The sequence below is a fragment of the Malurus melanocephalus genome, unplaced genomic scaffold (genome assembly GCF_030028575.1).
Source record: "Malurus melanocephalus ecotype Western Australia unplaced genomic scaffold, MMel_1.1 scaffold_167, whole genome shotgun sequence".
NCBI classification, from domain to species: domain Eukaryota; kingdom Metazoa; phylum Chordata; class Aves; order Passeriformes; family Maluridae; genus Malurus; species Malurus melanocephalus.
This window is the reverse complement of record NW_026623399.1, coordinates 339,897-357,766: the sequence shown is the minus strand read 5'-3', so window position 1 is coordinate 357,766 and position 17,870 is coordinate 339,897. Positions and strand designations below refer to the sequence as shown.

The 17,870-nt window shown below is 39.8% G+C and overlaps 1 protein-coding gene across 6 annotated transcripts in view; it reads right to left on the bottom strand.

Moving 5' to 3' along the window:
- GTDC1 (glycosyltransferase like domain containing 1) overlaps positions 1–17,870 on the bottom strand; it is a 161,187-nt gene that overhangs the window by 119,999 nt on the left and 23,318 nt on the right. Inside the window, exon 3 of one of the 6 annotated variants that reach the window (XM_057372235.1) lies at positions 16,683–16,759. The exons of the other annotated variants lie outside the window; for them this stretch is intronic. The gene's annotated coding sequence lies outside the window, so the exon portion shown is untranslated. The remainder of the gene's footprint in view (positions 1–16,682; positions 16,760–17,870) is intronic. 6 annotated transcript variants of the gene reach the window in all.

The following is a 17,870-nucleotide window of genomic DNA, read 5'->3' as shown; positions in this document are numbered from 1 at the left end:
TACTTAAAGGATCATAGCAGCACAATATGTCACCTTCACTTCAGGGCTTGACTAAGATAGAGTAATGAAAAAGTCAATAAATCTTCTGTTTTTAAAAGATACACTGATAATGCTAAGGAAATYATATTATGTATAACTAATAATTTTTTGTACTTAGAAAGACACAGAGGAGGTAGGACACAGTCGTTTGGCTCATATTTCACCCACATGACTTCCAGTTTTGTTCACATACAAAAATAACAGCTATTATTTTTGCTTTATTTCCCTTGACCCAGCCAAGTTAAGGTAAATATGTACCATAAACTCCTCAGAGGTCTCCAAAAGACACAGCTGATAAATGGCCTGAGAACATTCACCGTATCTGATGGAATGCAATCCTCAATTAAATATAAATCACTCCAGGTATTCTTTTCCCCATTTCAAAGAAAACAACAAATATTAGAAAAACAGAACTGCTTCCCCTTTCTCATTACAGTATTTCCTCTCTGGAGCCAGCAATCCTGGGTGTTCCTCAAACAGCTCAAGCCCATCCACACGGCTGCAGGATTCTTTCCTTTGAAAATTTCCTACTCTTGTCTTTACCATGCAGAGCAGCACATTCTTTAGGACACACATTAATAAACTATCTGAAAAACAAAAAATCCCTCCAAGTGGTAACAGTGTCAAAATGACATGACTAATACAGAGGTATATTGAAGCACTGAGAAGTGTAGGTGGGTAATTAGGTGCTGTCTCAAAGCCAGCAGCTCACAGTGACATTCATCCAGGATTTTGTCCCTTGCTGCAGCTCTACCCCACACTGAAACATGGCAAGTGATGGAGCCCCTGAAAGGGCCACTGCTGTTTGACCCAATAATTTCCTTTTAAAAGCAAGTCTGAGTACTATACAGAGTAATAAATAAAAAATTGACTTTAAAGACACGGAACAATTAACTGTTCAACCAAGCCACAGAAACCATGGCGTCTTTTTAAACTCTAGCTGAACACCAACTTAGGTATTTTTGTTAACCAACCTAGGTAGAGAAAACCCATAGTTTTCCCCAATTTATTAAAGAAYACACGTTCACTCTGTCTTGCATACAGAAGTGTGGTTTCACAAACATCAGCACAGCTCRCATCAGGAAGCCATAATTAGCTCTGCTCACTGACGTACTCAGACAACATAAATTACAGACCACGTTTAAATATCTGTCCAACAAAACAGCTGAGCAACCATCCAAACCCAAAGGAATAATAGTTAATATATTCCACAGGTAGAGGTCTGCTATTAGTTACAGGAAATAAGGTATATGGTTTCAGTAATGATTGTTTTAACCGTCACAGTCCCACACGTATGAGAAATTTATTCCGCGGCTGTATCCGAGCACACAGCATCTCATAACTCAACCCACTGCAGAACCCACCAGGTATGAATTGTGGACTTAACAGACTCAAAACCTTTGATGGTTTCACATCAACACACTGCAATACCTGAGACAGGCAAAAAATTTCCATGTTCCACACTGCAAAAGAATGGGATTTTCAAAAAAACTATTAACTTTACCTTTTGTTCTCTACCCCTTTTTCCTCCTAACCCCACCTGAAGTGGGGAGGTGGTGTAAATACACACAAACAGAGACTGAAAGAGCATGCATGGCCCTCCCACTCACGACAATGACTCACCGAAACCCCAGAGCTGYACCTTAAACACAATCACATCTTAAGGTTGGCCAAAATTGAACTCATATTTAGATCACCCAAAAGTACCAGTTCTGAGGTTTGTCATTACTAAACTGCACAAGTGAGAATAACAATTTATCTCTTGTATAAATCAGCTGGAAAAAGCAAGAAATCCTCCACTTGTTTTGAGAATGTGGTAAACCAAAATCATTCACCTGTACATGGACGGCTGAGCAGCAGCCATCACTGCCATCACAGCCATTCACTGGTGACACCCATAAAACCACAGTCTGGTCCAAGCACACAATCTGAGACTTGCAAACACCTCCAGAATGCCAAAATCTACCATTACCTGGAGGCAGCAAGGACTGAAACCTGCACGGATTGCTCAGCCTGCTTTGGTTTCACTAAAATTCTCATTTTTACTGTGCTTATGATCTACACATAAAAGGATATGTAGTGATAGAACAAGGGGAATGGCTTTAAGCTGAAGGAAGGTAGGTTTTGGTTAGAAATGTGGAGGAAATTCTTCCCTGTGAGAGTACTGTGGCCCTGGCACAGGCTGCCTTGATAAGGTGTGGCCCATCCCTGGAAGTGTCCAAGGCCACGTTGGAGTAATCTGGTCTAGTGGAAGGGGGTGGAACTGGATGGTCTTTAAGGTCCCTTCCAAACCAAAACCTCTGATTCTGTGATGCAATCAGAATTACAAACAATACAATTTTKAAAGAATTGGTTTGATCTTAAGCAAACTGTGAGGATTGTCGGGTTCAGTTCTTACATCTGTTTTCAAGCCTGAGATGGAACAGCAGGAATTTGAAGTTAGAATTTTAAGATGTCCCACAGCTATCAATCCAGAGATACCCTGACWCAGGAGACAGTAAAGGCTCCTTTTGGAGTTTATGTGTTTAGAAAGTAACGTGCTGTAAAATCTGCACATTACCCTGTGAATGCTAAGCTAACAATATTGCTATAAATCCTCAGGAAAAAGTTGTTAATGCATATGCAGTGTATGCATTTTAAGTCAGTATTTCAATTGTTTTACTATTTTATCTAGGCAAAGGCACTAATGACGTTCATAATTTTCTGTTGTAAATTAAATTTGGTTTTTCTTCCAGCTACAGAAAAGCAAAAAAAATTTAAGCCCTAGACTTTTCACCTTCTTCCCCAGCACAGTCTAAACTGTCATAAATACTTTGCATATATACTTCCAGCCACCCTCAATCAACATCTTTGAAGATCTTAATCTATACTGAATAAATTATTGCAATTCATTCCTTTTGTTCCAGTGGAGAAAGACATCTGTRCATCACATTTATGGTTAACTCAAAACCACAACAGTCGATACTACCTCGGTGGGGAAGCCTCCATCCTTCCTTAGAGCACAGCACTCCAAAGATACATTTTCAGGRAAATTTCACTGACTGATGTGCTGATCCTCAGTACATTGGGAATGGCAATGACAATACAAATTTGGTATCTGTGTCTAATTGACCTCATAAGTTGTATGCACAGGATTAAACACTACTCAGRACAAGGTATGAGTGATACTCAGTACTCTGCAGACTATTTTCACAAGGTTACACTAACAAAGGCAAATTAAGYATTGTTAATATTTAATTAGGATAAAATTTTCTTCCAAAGGAAGGCAAAATGGAAGAGAAAAAAACCCAGAAAAGGTGTGATGGAGAACCAGGGCCATGCTGTGACAAGGAAAACAACTACAGTTGCAAACTCAATTAACTCTTCCACAGGGTTTGTTCCTCTTCTTCTCCCTTTAATGGTCCAAATAGATTTACAGAAGTTGACATGACCATGCTGCAGAGCAGTAGATAWTAAATAATTATCTTCTCAAAAAGTTTTACATTATTTTGAGGAGCTCTTTCACCATTAACAGTATTTTTTCAAAAAAGGTAAAGCGAAAAAAAAAAATACAGATCTAATACGAGAGTATAACCTCATATGAGAGTATGCCAGGTTTGCAATTGGATTTGAGAGAAAATTAGTTATTCTGGTTTAACAGCTAATTATAAGCTCCCATTTGCCATGTAATTCAGAAGCCTGGAAAAATGAAAACTGATTTAACAGAGACTGATAAAGTTGTTTAATAGTATGTTGGCTTTACCCAACTGATTTGCAGAGTGTTTACAGTACTTGAAGGATCAAGACMGTTTACAGAACTCCACATTTCCAGTGCTGCACCTATGGCCATAAATTTGATAGCACTGATGATGCTGAAGGCTTACATTAGGTTTAAATAGATGAAGGRTCCTTGATTTAGAGTATCTCCGAGAGGAGAGGGAACTAATAGGTGTGGTAATGGGAGACGTAGCACTATTTTTAAACTTGACAGGAGACATATTAGTTGCTAGTTCCCTATTATAGAAAAAGTCCCAGTCTGGTAATAATGGGCTGGCATTTTGAAATTCCTCCGATTTATTAGGAATATGATGAGAAATGTGCTCCACACGCTCAGAGCTTCAGAGCAGATTCAGTACAGAAAGATAGGAATTGCAACATGMACTCATGGCCAGTTTAAGAAAATATGTATTGACTTTTAAAAAATCACAAGTATTTTAGCTAATAAAATTTTACTTGCAAGTTATAGTCTACAGTTCATATTAGCCAATTCATTAAAAGACAAAACACTTGCTAGAAGCCATCGTGAGTTGCTCTGTGAGGTAATAAAATCACCCCACATCAAAAAATTAATTTGTTTCCCCCAGCAAATTTGAAGTAGCAAAACACTCTTGTATCACCAGATTTGGGATGGAGGACTTAAACCTCTCTTGTACAAAAGCTGGAATTRCAAGAGTTAATTTGAACATTAGGCTTGGTAGCCTGAGATGTTTGGCAGCAACATTTGAGTGGGCACAAGGCAGATTTATTTTGCAGTCAGAAGGTATCCCTTTGAATATGTGATGAAAGGATCTGCATCTTCAGTCACACCTTGAGTCCACAGAAAGGATGGAATGAGATCTACTGTCAAACTGTGTTCAGCAGTGAAATCTGGGAGGGGTCCCTCACCCAGGAGCAGTTCTGAGGGCAGGTGGCCAGAAAGTCAACCCTGTCCTGGGCTGCATCCTAAGCCATGGGGGCAGCAGGTCGAGGGAGGGGATTCTGCCCCTCTACTCCTATGAGATGCCACCTCAGAGCTGCATCCAGCCCTGGGGTCCTCAGCAGGAAAAGGAACTGGACTTGTTAGAGCCAAACTGGGAGAGCTGGGGGTTGGAGAAGGCTCCAGGGAGAGCTTTGTGCCCCTTCCAGGGACTAAAGGGACTCCAGGAGAGCTGAGAGGGACTTGGAATAAGGGCCTGGAATGACAGGACAGGGGGAATGGATTCACACTGACAGGGTTAGATGGGAGATGAGGACAAAATTTCTCCCTGTAAGGGTGATGAGGTCCTGGCACAGGATGCCCAGAGAAGCTGTGGCTGCCCCTGGATCCCTGGAATTGCCCAAGGCCAATTTGGACACGACTTGGAGCAGCATGGGACAGTGGAAGGGGTCCCTGCCCACAGCAGGGGGTGGAACAGGATGAGCTTTACAGTCTCTTCCAACCCAAAACATTCTGAGATTTCAAATTCACAARACATGTCATAAAATTACCTCAAAATTAAATTCAACCACGATGGCTTGAATGGACTTCAAAATGGGAGCCAAACGTACCTGCCACGTTTTTTCACTGTAAAACCTGTGCCTAAAGCAGTATAAAAGGACAATTATGAGGATTTTGTCAACCTATTAAATCCTTCACCAAGGAAAGAGAATAAATTATCAAGTTATAGTTTATATGACATTCAAGTACTGGATCCCTACAGCAGTGTAGGTATGATGGTATTGTGATTCACTAAGTAACTTTGGTTGAAAAGTCCTCAGTTTCAAATATTYCAGTACTAAAATTCAACAGATTAAATAATTTTTTGGTCTCTCACTTGCCCAACTTTTTTTTGCCTCAGTAGAGAGCTGAACCAAGGTTTCATGCTACAAAGCCATGAGAAGAGAAACAGCTCTCATTAACTTCTGTGCAGTCAGCACCACGTTATGGCTTTCAGAAACCCCTCAAAAGCTCTCACAGTCAATAGCAAACATCACACAACACTGAATGAGGGCTTCATACAGCACTAAACATATTTTTCCATGTTAGCAATATTTATATCCTATTTCCAACTTGACATGCAGATGATGTGTTACCCACATCAATTTATAAATCCAGCACAATGGGAGTTGCCAATTTGATTTAGTGCTGCAGCACCCTGTTTCCTGTAAATAATTTCCCTACCAAGCTTTGACTAAGCCCTCTGAAAGGGCTCTAGAAATATTAAAGGCTCCAGATCCTGGCCAAAATGCTCTCTGAGAGCTCACTGTAAGTGCTCCTCGGCATCTCTGCCGACCCAAGAACAGCAAATTTAATGACTTAAGTCACTTGTTTCCATCCTCTTGTCTGCAGAGCCTGCAAAACACTTCAAGGATTGGCTTAAAGCAATGAAAGGAAGTGTATTCATACATTTTATTTTACTTCACAAGTATCAGAAAGTTAAGGGGTCTGCCTCCTCCACTGGGAAGTATCTATRGATACACACATTGCAGAAAGCTGAAAAACACTGACACGAGTTAAATAAACATGYCTGGTATCATCTGCCAATTGAAATGGTGAGCATTGCAGGAAATATTTGTTTTCCATGAATAAAAGCGAYACACAAGCATCGCAAAACAATCTGTTTTGGAAGGTTATTTTGGTTGTTTTGTAAACAAGTTTAGGTTCTGAACTGATGTTTTCAAAACAGATACTGCAAAGCRAATAAATATTCATGTCTAGGGGAGACCCTAACAGACATGAAACAAGTGTGGCCCRTTTTAACAGTGCCACAGAAAAAGCAAGGCAAGGACACTCACAGAGGACATCAAGATGTAAATTTTTTCCTCAAAGTTTCTCAGATGGCTGAAAAGTGCCATTAAAACCACCATGCTCAAAAAAGCTTGGGCCTTAAAAACTCGGCTTTTATTGCACATAAGAAAATCTGGCTATAACCCATGATCAGCACTTGTGTCTGTAATGAAAAGAGTTCAAACCAGGGATTTTTAAAATTTACTTTTTTATAAATCATGAAGGTATCAATACAACTCATTTAGGATTTTAGCTTTAGGGTTGCTTGAGAATCATTTCTGCACCTATCTAAAGAGAGTCTGAAAACCATTTACTCTGAGCAACTGGCCACACTCATAAAACTTTTTTGCAAAACCTGAAAATGCTTATCAAAATAAAACATCCTGTTCAACAAAACTGAAATTATGCTGTCACTTATCAGCTACTTCCACTTGTACCACCACAGAACCTGCAGAGCCCGACACGCTCCTCCCACACATTGGTACAACACTAAGAATCACACAGAATAGTTTGGGTTTCAAGAGACCTTAAAGGTTATCTTGTTCCAACTCCACGGGCAAGGACACCTTATACTAGAGCAGACTGCTCCAAACCCCACCCAGMCTRGCCTTGAACATTTCCAGGACTRGGAGTCCAGGAACAGTAAATATGGTTTAAAACGGCCATGACTACAGGGGTGCGGAGAAAAAACATCTTCACTGCAAKGCTCAGAGCTGAAGAAACTATTTCAAATTTATTACTGGAAGATCCTAACTATATTGAAGGTTTAGCTGGCTATTAGTAGGTACTCTTGCTGACACTGCTGATAGAAATCCCAGAAATACCATTACAAGGCAATGCAAGGAACCGCTCACACCTCACGCATGCAAGGTCTGTGCTTAATATTCCCACGTCTTCATKTCAAAGCCACACAGACCACAGGCTTTGCCAGCAAGTTAAAGATCTGTTCTGACTCCTACTAAAGACAGCAGGCTTGTGCAGTTACTCTGGCCACTGGGAAATTTCTGGCAATACCACCAGTTAAGCGTCCACAGTAGCCACAAGCAGCTCTTGGAGGCCYGGAGAGCAACAGCACACGGACAGTTTGGAAATACCTCTGAAATTAAGGCAGTGGTTACCCCATAACAACGCTCCACAGGCAATCAGACTCCCAGCAATACTGCAGCTGAAACTTCTGGGGTTACTTTCCATACACAAAGGAGATGGACCTGTTGGAGTAGATCCAAAGGAGGTCACAAGGATGCTCCAAGGGCTGGAGCCAGGCTGGGAGAGCTGAGGGTGTTCACCTGGAGAAGAGAAAGCTTCAGGGAGACCACCGAGCCCCTTCCAGTGCCTAAAGGGACTCCAGGAGAGCTGGAGTGGGACTGGAAACAAGGGATGGAGGGACAGGACAGGGGGGAATGGCTTCAGACTGACAAGAGAGTAAGGCTATATTAACTATTTGGAAGTGCTTTGGTTATAGAGCTCACATTAAACCTATATTTAATTATCTATTTGTGCTGTGATTTTCAAAAATCACTTTCATTAAGTGGATCCGAAGCAAAGAGAGGTGTGACACGGGCCTTTGTACAGAGTGAATGATTCAGATCTTTCTGAATACTTCCAGATCCCATCTTCCCATCAGTGTTTAAGCAGAGATTGATCCCACAAAGCTTTGTCAGCACTAGATACTTGAAGATGCTTGATTCAGCCCCACATTTAAAGCAGAAATAAATCTGAAAGACACTCCACCCTCTCACTCTGGCCACTGGAGATAAAATATAATAAAGAGAGAGGGGAAAGGGCAGGAAGAGGAAGAGTAAATTCCCTTCAGAAAACATACATGGTGGAAAAAAACACAGACAGGATACCCAAATTAAGCAATACGAAGCAAATGCTTTGAGAAAAGGGAATTATTTCCACCTACTGCATTGATCACACGCACACTTACTTCCACTGACAAGAACCTAATCCAGACTCTGCCTGTTCATCTCAAAGTGGTTATGAAGCCATGTGTGAGGTGCATTCAACTTCCCCAAAGATGAACAGAATCTGTTTTGCATGCCAATATCCTTGGAGAGAGCAATATTCATGCAAGATGATTCAAGCTACTCTTCAGAGCTGCAGCACTCTGCCTCCCCATTGAAGCTCTGAATGARCATGGGCAAGAGAGATCCATAAACCATTTTTCCTGGAGTCTATAGGCAGTTGGTTTCTTAACACTCACGGAAACATCTTCTTGGGCATTAACAGAATGACTTAGAAAAAAAAAAGTCTGCTTTTTCCTCTTTAGAGCRGAGTTTCTTTTCAAGCTGTGTAACACCACTTGATATTTAGTTTAGCTACTCAACCAAGCATCAGCCTTCAATGTATCCAAGGTGCAGAATGGTTGACTAACACAGACCATTTCACTTGTTTGGGCTTATTTGCAAATACCACTTACATACTGCTGGCATTTATAATGACACCTGGGATGTTGCTGACACACCACTACGTTTGTAAAAGTTGGAGTCTACAGGCGCAGTGGATTCTAAGAAACGTGCTGGGGAATACACACAGCGTTTCCTTTGACTGTAACTAGAATGGTTACTCTGACTATATCCTTTCTGAATAGGGAAAAAAGCTTCAGAATCAAGGTTTAGCAAGGCTAATCCCCCACTGATTTYCTTATCACTCAACACTATTTCACTCAATTACTTTTGTCAACGATTTTCTCAAAAATTTCCTCCTAACATATTACAGGGTTGCTTAAATTATACTGTAGAGACACACTCATGCATACACAGAAATTCATATATTCCTTACTATTGTTGCCTACTGACTTGTTATTCCAAAGCCCACAGTCTCTAAATACTACACTCCAGTYCTAGAAACCTTAACACAGTGTTTGATGACAGAGAAATACTTGGTTTGGTTTTGTGTGTATAGAGGCAGACCATAAAGAATTTACCTTACAATAGAAGCAAAAAGGGAATATAGATGATTAATTCAACTTTTCAAAGCCAAAGCAGTCCTAAACTGTAATAGCATGCTCCAAGACTGGAGGTGGCCAAGGTTAGGCTGGACAGGCCTTGGGGCAAYCTGGGATAGTGGAAAGTGGAACTACATCATTTTAAAGGCTCCTCACAACCCAAACCATTCTATGATTCTAAAATGGAACAAAACACTAGATCTGGGCACATGCTCAAATTACAAGCAATTTGTAAGAAAAAGCTTGGATTCTTACACAGAACAAATAACTATATAACTTCTAACCAAACATTTTCAATTGTTCTGTTTAAAGATGCTTTCAACAACGAGCTGTGATTATTCTATATCCTCCCTCCAACCCCAAAATCATACTACACCTTCTGCCTGGGGTTTTCCCATTATTAACAACAAGAGGTTTCATTTATCTGCTTTTATCCAAAAATGCTGAAAAGCTTAACAAACGTTAATTAAACCTCACAACACTCCTGTGAGGTAGGTAGGTATTGTTATCTCTGCTCTACAGATGAGAAAACTTGAATTAAAAATTGTGATTTGTACTATTTCCCAACAGTAGTTTTAGAGTAAAGCCAACAGCAGAAGAAAGGAGCAGTGACTCGTATGTCCCTACTCCCAGCCRCCACAATACACATTCTCTTTCCAACCAGCAGGACTTTACTTGACACTTTGCCACATGTGAGAAAAATATTCCAAAAAATGGTGTTAATTTATCATTAGCATCATCCCTTCTAAGAAAATACTGACAAATACATCTTTTACCCAGATTGTACTTTCATTATTTCATTATGAAAATGAGACAAAATTGTATCCTCTTCATCTGGATAGCTGATGAATTCCATCTTCAAAAGGAAAATCCAAGCTTCTTGAAACCATATGAATTGTTTCTCATATGACTGAATCCCTGATTTCCTCTCTTCATTTACGCTGCTAACAATTTCTAATTTTTCCCCCATTCTCTTAGCTTCTTTTCTCATTACTTCACGTTGTACTTTCCTCTCCTTAGCCACACATCACTTTTTTTCTTTAAACTTTCTTAATGACACAAAAGAATATATAAAGGTTTGACTTACAGGCAGCATATCAACTACTACCTTCATGGGTGTCTCCTACCAATTTCTCCTGTCTCAAACTACTCTCACTTCCAACCTGTGTGTGAACACATCCTCCACAATCTCCTGCCTGACAGTCCAAAACCTCAAATACCATTCTCTYTGCCCATTCTGCCATATTCCTCACTAGGAAACTTCCAGTTTGAATACAGTCATTTCTTCAGCATTGCAGAAGCAAAAGCTTCATGAGTCCCTTGCCTTTTTTTCTTGTCTCATCTCCAGTCTGACTTCCCTGGCTGTGTATTTTCACAAATCTAACAAATCTGTACTCTGTAAAAGTGGCAGTCTCTGATGTTTTGTAAACTAAGCTGACATAATAAAGGTTTCTGAATGCACATGTAGAGAACTGAAGTTACAGAAACCTGTATTAAAATACAAGTAGATTAAAGATTTTTTTGACAGAATAACTGTTAAATGCTTTTTGAAGTCGTATGATTTCTCTATGACTAGATTCCTTATTTTAGAATCAGCATGAGAAGTTAAATTAGGCCTTTTTTTTTAAAACACACAAGCTAGCACATCTTGTTTGTACTGCTTGCTCTAATGAAGTGAGCCTACACTTGCCAGTGCACAGTAAAAATAGGTAGCTCTGTCATTCATATACTCTGCAAGCAGCATCTTGCAGGCTCTGAGAACTTGCTCTCATCATATGGAGGCTGCGAGGAATGTTCAGCCACTGTTTTCTCCCTCAGCTCTCAAAATTACAGCTGGATTCTTTAAGCATCACATGTGATTTCTTGCACTTTAAAGCTTCTGAACTACTTGAATTGCAAGACGCAGAAGCTCTKCCCACAGACACTTTCTTGCTCCCACTGATTTCATGCTACAGCCAGAGAAATACCAAATGCTGCTTGTAACATGGAATTTGCTGGTCAGTGGTTACAGCAACCCCCAGACATTTCAGCTGAGCAGGCTCTGCATCTGCCTCTGCAGCACACAGACCTCATCTACCCCTTTTTCATCATTCCACAAAGGTGATGTTTTAAAAAAACCTGCTATACGAAGTATTTTAACATGATAGGCTGAGTGAGATGTAAGTGCTCAGCCTTGGGAAGAAAAGGGTCAGGAGAGACCTCAGTGCCCTTTCCAGTGTTGAAAGGGGCTCCAAGAGAGCTGAAGGGGACTTCAGACAAGGGTCTGGAGTGACAGAAAAAGCAGGAATTGATTCACTGCAAGAGGGCAGGGTGAGATGGGATTTAAGAAATTCTTCTCTGTGGAGGTGGGCAGGCCCTGGCACACGGTGCAGAGAAGCTGTGGCTGCCCCTGGATCCCTGGCAGTGTCCAAGACTGGGTTGGACAGGGCTTGGAGCAGCCTGGGACAGTGGAAGGGGTCCCTGCCCATGGCAGGGAGTGGGAATGGATGGGCTTTAAGGTCCTTTCCAAACCAAACCATTCTGTGATTCTTCAGCTCTAAGAGCACGAAAAGCCAGTRTCAGGAAAATTACCATTTTCCAACACCTTTTGGCTGTTTAGTTACTAGCATAATATTTAAATACAAGATTTCTACACTATTTTAGAAGAAGCATACTGGAAAGAAGGAGATGTGCTATTGGTTACTATTTGTTTCCATTTTAACATGACTTGCTAAAATTCTCTGTTTCTGCATGCACAGAAGTCAGGAGTTATTTCACTTCTGTAGGCAGAAAAAGTTGCATTTTTTCCTTTTAATATCTAAGGTTACCTATTCCTCTGCATTCAGCTGTTGAGAGAAAGAYCTGAAATCTCATGATAACTTCAGATATGCAGCACAAATCAGTAAGTCTCATTGTGAGAGGCCTCTCACAGCACATTAATCTCACTCTGTACTACTGCCATTTACTTATTGCTTGATTCCCAATGTTTAGGATTTTCCTTTTTTTTTTTTTAATTTTAGGTGGATTCTTATCTCCAAAGCCACAAATTATGTGAGCCTTGTCTACCACAGAAACTGTCACTGAGCAAACACCCCCCAGTGCTTAAAATCAGTGGATTTTAAAAATCAGATTGGAACCCACAGAAAATTCATTTCAGTGAGACTCCTGCTCTTTTTATGYTTTCCCCTTTAGACATACCAACCCTATCTGCATTCTAAACAATCACTTTTCCCAAATAGTTCATGGTGAAAYAACACAAGATAAAACTGCTTCTGAAACTCTCTAACAATTATTTTTTAACTCTTTATTATKTTAAAAACCCATTTGCCTCTGTAATAAATGCTGTGTGAGGAATATARTAAATTACCTCTCTCTGTGGCATATGAAAATCTTGAGTGAGCCTTGGTTCTGCTCTTCTGAAGCCCCTCACCGGGCAACATCAGACTGAAATGTGAGCATGAGTTTCTTGGGCATCAGAGAAACACCGGGAACATCAGACGCCGAAGCATGTGTAGGTGTATTAGCAGTCCTACCATCCATCTGTCAGAAATCTTCGATGTTCCTGCACATCACCCACTGGCAGAGCTGTCTGCCAAGCAAAAATATTATGAAATGTTCATTATATCCTCAAATCTCCCCCCCCTTCCCTAGGAGGAAATGGAAAAACCTGTCTCTCCACACACACAGGCTTCACATTCGTTACCAAGGAATGGTGAAAGACTTTCAAATTCACCCAGAAAGGAAATCTACCAAGAGACTGGGACTGTGAATTTATATTTATTCGAGCAAACTTTACTTACCAGAGGATATGCTGACTTCTAGTTCACATATATCTCATTTTTAAGGTACGTTAAAGACAGARTTTACAATTAACTGAACAGACAGCGTACAAAAGGCTTTTAGAACTACACCATATGGTCGAGGGAAAGGAACAATCTGGACTATCCACATTTCAATCTGCAGGCTTGTCCACCTCTATAACACATTGTATTGCTGTAATAAAATATTAAGATAGAATTTTAAAAGTGAAAATATCTATCTTTTGCACTACCAGGGAGSAAGGCATCCTACAGTCTAGTGCATTTAATAAATATTTTAACTTTTATGATTTTGGCTTGCTGAACCAGATATAGTCAATAAAATTCCCAATTCATTTAAAACTGTAGTTCCAGAAGGATATGGGTGGGTATTCATCTTATGCTTCAGGGAAATAAAAAATACCAGTTTACACGGGGTATACTGGCAGCAGTTAATGTAACAGATGACACATTCTTGGAAATTAAATAAAAGCAGAAAGAAAATACCCATTGTTGCTCAGTGAWGGACTAATCACATGGTCACAGCTGGAACCAGTGTAAATCATTCATTAATAAAATTCTGTTGTAGTAGTCACTTTTTTTCTGCTTTTCAAATGCCAATAAAAAAATACCTCTTTCAATTCTTTGCAGAAAGGAGACACAAGTATTCCACAGTAACTATTAAACTTACTAAATCTTTATAAGAAAAAAAATGCCGGCAAGGACGGCATTGTTGGTGCTAAGGAAAAACATAAATTACTTCTGTTTTTCACATATAATCCCAGAACATAGTCCAAGGAGATATTTGCTTCAGTCTGTACTGGCCTGAATTGTGATCACACAGAATCCATATCTTGAGAAAAATCATCTGAAGCCTTTGTAAGGCACATTTTAYAATGTAAAGAATATAAATACAGCTTTGTGAGTCATATCCCTCAATGTGAACTAGAAAGTTGCACTAGATGAAATGCAGACACTCCAGAGAGATCGTGCAAAACTCAAATATTCCATGATTACATATTCTTGGATATAGGTATCATGGGCTCATGGCCAACTCTGCCCTGAGCAGGAGGCTGGACGAGGTGGCCCCCAAAGAACAGTTCCAATCTGAATTACCCTATGATCCCATGTCTTCTCACACTATAGAGTTCTATCATGAGCTGTAATACTTGTTTTCTCTTGCGAAAAAAAAAAAAAAAAAAATTCCAATCTGAATTACCCTATGATCCCATGTCTTCTCACACTATAGAGTTCTATCATGAGCTGTAATACTTGTTTTCTCTTGCGAAAATAAAAAAAAAAAACCAAAACCAAAAACCATATATACATATTTAAAAAAAATTATTTCAAGTTTTCTGCTTCATTGCCTCCAATAGTAGGGAAAAACCTCACACAAACCTGTATGACTCYGCAGGTAGTAAGTTATTAAATCACAAAAATCAGATCATCCTCTGTAATTATTTTGAAAGCAACCTCTTGGTATCTACATTCTATGTTCAGTGTCCTACTCACAAAACCACAGGATAAGAGGCTGTTTTTCTAATCCTTTTGCAGAAACTACCAGGAACAGCAAATACACAGTGTGTTATTCAATGCTTTAAACTGCCACAATATAATTTAAACGGGATAGGTTTTCCTCCACTCCAAAAGAAAAAAAATCAAAATCACCCCATTCCTCATCATCYGGTACAAACACGACAAGAACAGAGCATTTTAAATTGTCAAGAACTCCTTTAATTGAAAGGTTTCTTTGAATTTAAAAGCTAAAAATATATTATCTCCCTCATTCTGTGCCTACTAAGYAGTCTGAGCAAAGACTTAAAGCACCCTGGCTTGAGAGGATATTTGGGTTTTAATGCTAAGGACTTCTCAAATCTCTGCCAAGCCAGGGACCCCGGGAACACGGCAGCGTAAGCCTCACGCAGCCGGTGGGAACGCGCCGGAGCAAACTCCAACACACGCTCACATTTCCACATGATCAAAGGCTCAATGCTCTGCTCTTCTGCTTTACTGCRGTTATTCCTACCTCACAGTGACATCCTCAGCACGGGGAGATGCTTGATAGCAAATTGGTCGATGCAAAAAAAAAAATTATAAAAAAAATAAACCCTCCCTAGTTTTCAAGTAATTATCTTCAAGTGGGATGAAGTGACAGTTCAAAGCACCATCGCTGCTAAGAGCATTACTTACACACAGGAGGAAATCACTACCTAAGAAAACCTGAATATGTAAATGAAATGCAGCAATTTTGTCAAATTCAGAAACAAGAAACCCTCCTAAATATCGTCCTTATATTTTTACAATTATCTGTGTACTCTTTGTCAGAATAGGTAAAATCAAAAGGCAGGAAAGTGAATTGAACATGCAAGTGCTACAGAAAAATCTGTAATTAAAAGCAACAGCAGAACATATCACCTCTCWCACATGTACAGGCCATGATACAGACAGGAAGCTTTTATATTAAATACCATTTTCTGCTCTTCCTCTCTTACAAGTAATAAAGAATACTACTTTTTTTGCTAACAGAAAAATGCAGTAAGACAGATCCTGACTGACCAGGACACACAGGTTAGGTTTACTTCATGTTGTTTAGTGATGTGCTTCCATTTCAATAACTTTTTCATTCTTTTTTAATAAAAGCTGCTGTAAAGCGTTTCCAATAAACTTATGACTTTTCTCCAGGCTGAGCCCCTCAGCCACTCCTGGTGGCTCCAGCCCCTTTCCCCAGCTCCGTTCCTTTTCTCTGGATACACTCAAGCCCCTCAATATCATTGCCATGAGGGGCCCAAAACTTAAAACAGTATTTGAAATGTGGCCTCACCAGTGCCAAGTACATTATTTTAATTGCCTAATTGATACTATCTGGAAGTTCCCAACAGCCAGGTGAGGTTGGCAGCTGTACCTYTACCAAGCAACACCAGGCATGGGGCCCCACGTGCTTTCCCATGGCCAGTGGCAATTAGGGAAGGCTAACAGCATTTAAAAAAGGACAAACTTCTAAAAATATACCACTATTAATCATTTTTCCTCACTAAAAACCCRGTACCAGCTCTAGGTAGACTGATTCTTTCAGATGAAGGGTGACAGGGTAAAGMAAAAAAAAAAAGGCAGTATTTAGTTTAGCTAGGAAACGTATGACACATATAAGCTAAAGTTAATGCTAGGGAAGCTAAAATTTATCTTTACTAATCCCTCTCAATGAAAACAATAGGACAGAATTAAAAATGACAAAGTTAAGATGAGGGAGTACATTTGGGGGAGGTAGGAAAGGGAGACACAAGGAGGCACATGAGGAAAGGCTGCTGCCACCTCACCTAGAGAACAGCAATTTATTTCCATTAGCTCTTCAAATCACTATAACTAATTTTTCATGTAGACAAGCATCRGGATTATTCATTTCAGTATCTATTACCTGAATAGGCACACAAGTTCAGGCATTTAAACTTCTGGACTGATTTGCAGTTTAGTCAGAAGAAGCAGTCACCTGTACTGAAAGGTAAAGAGCAAGTTAATCTCTTTAGCTCAGATCATTAAGGCATAAAAGTCCTCACTACAGTTATATAAATGAAGATAAAGTTATTCACAGAAAATAAATGAATACTTCCCAAACACACTGTTCCTCTGCAGCAGAAAAGAAACCACTGCAGAAAGAATGATGCTGGGTGAGAAAGAGTAAAGCTGCACCAAGGGTGGATTTCACACTGCAGGGAGGAGTTAATGCTTTTGACAGCAGAATAAAAAGGGGCTGGGCTTAATCAAACAGCTGTTTTACAACCTAAATTTTATTAAATTTGCATCACAACTTTGTAATTGTGTTTTAAAATGTGACTCATATTAGGCAGCAAATAGCTTTTAAGTAAATGCTTTGCTTTCTTTAGAAAGACAAATCTTCAACACCAACTGTAAATACCAAAGCTGTCTTTCACTCAAATGCTTTCAGGTTATTTTTCTTTCCTCTTGTTTTATTCAAAATATGCAGACTTGGATGCCTACAAGCAGCACATAAACCTGAAATATGGCATTTAAATCCATTTCATTAAAAGCTAAACACTCAAATGGGCTGAGGACAGAAGTTGAAGCAAAGGCAACAACTACCTCAACCAATGAGGATTTGCTCYAAGGGTCAAACCCCCAGAGCTTGGGGTGTCTCAAATTCAAGCCCTAATTCTTGCATCTCTAAGGTGACACATTGCTGGCTCTGTGATTTTCCATGAGGTTGGTGAGGTTTCTTTGAAAAACCAAAACCAAGTGGCGAGCTCACGTGCTGGATACAGGGGGGTGCTCTCAAAATGCTCACAGCGTCACTTTTCATCTTCTAAGACATAAATTCATGTGATCTTTGAACAACTATTTATTTCACACCAAACCAGATATCTCCCTAAAGCCTACCAATACAGCCTGCAGGCATATTTCTTAAATAAAAGTACTGAATCCTTGTATACWTAAAATTTGCATAGCAAAGGGATGAATCAACTATCACAGAAGTAGTAACACTGTGCAGCAAATGCTCACCTCTTGCAGAAGCAAAAAATTCCCTGTTTACAAGGTTTAGGTAGGCCTCTACAAGTGCTTTTCCTCATGTTTCACAACTGTGAGGCAT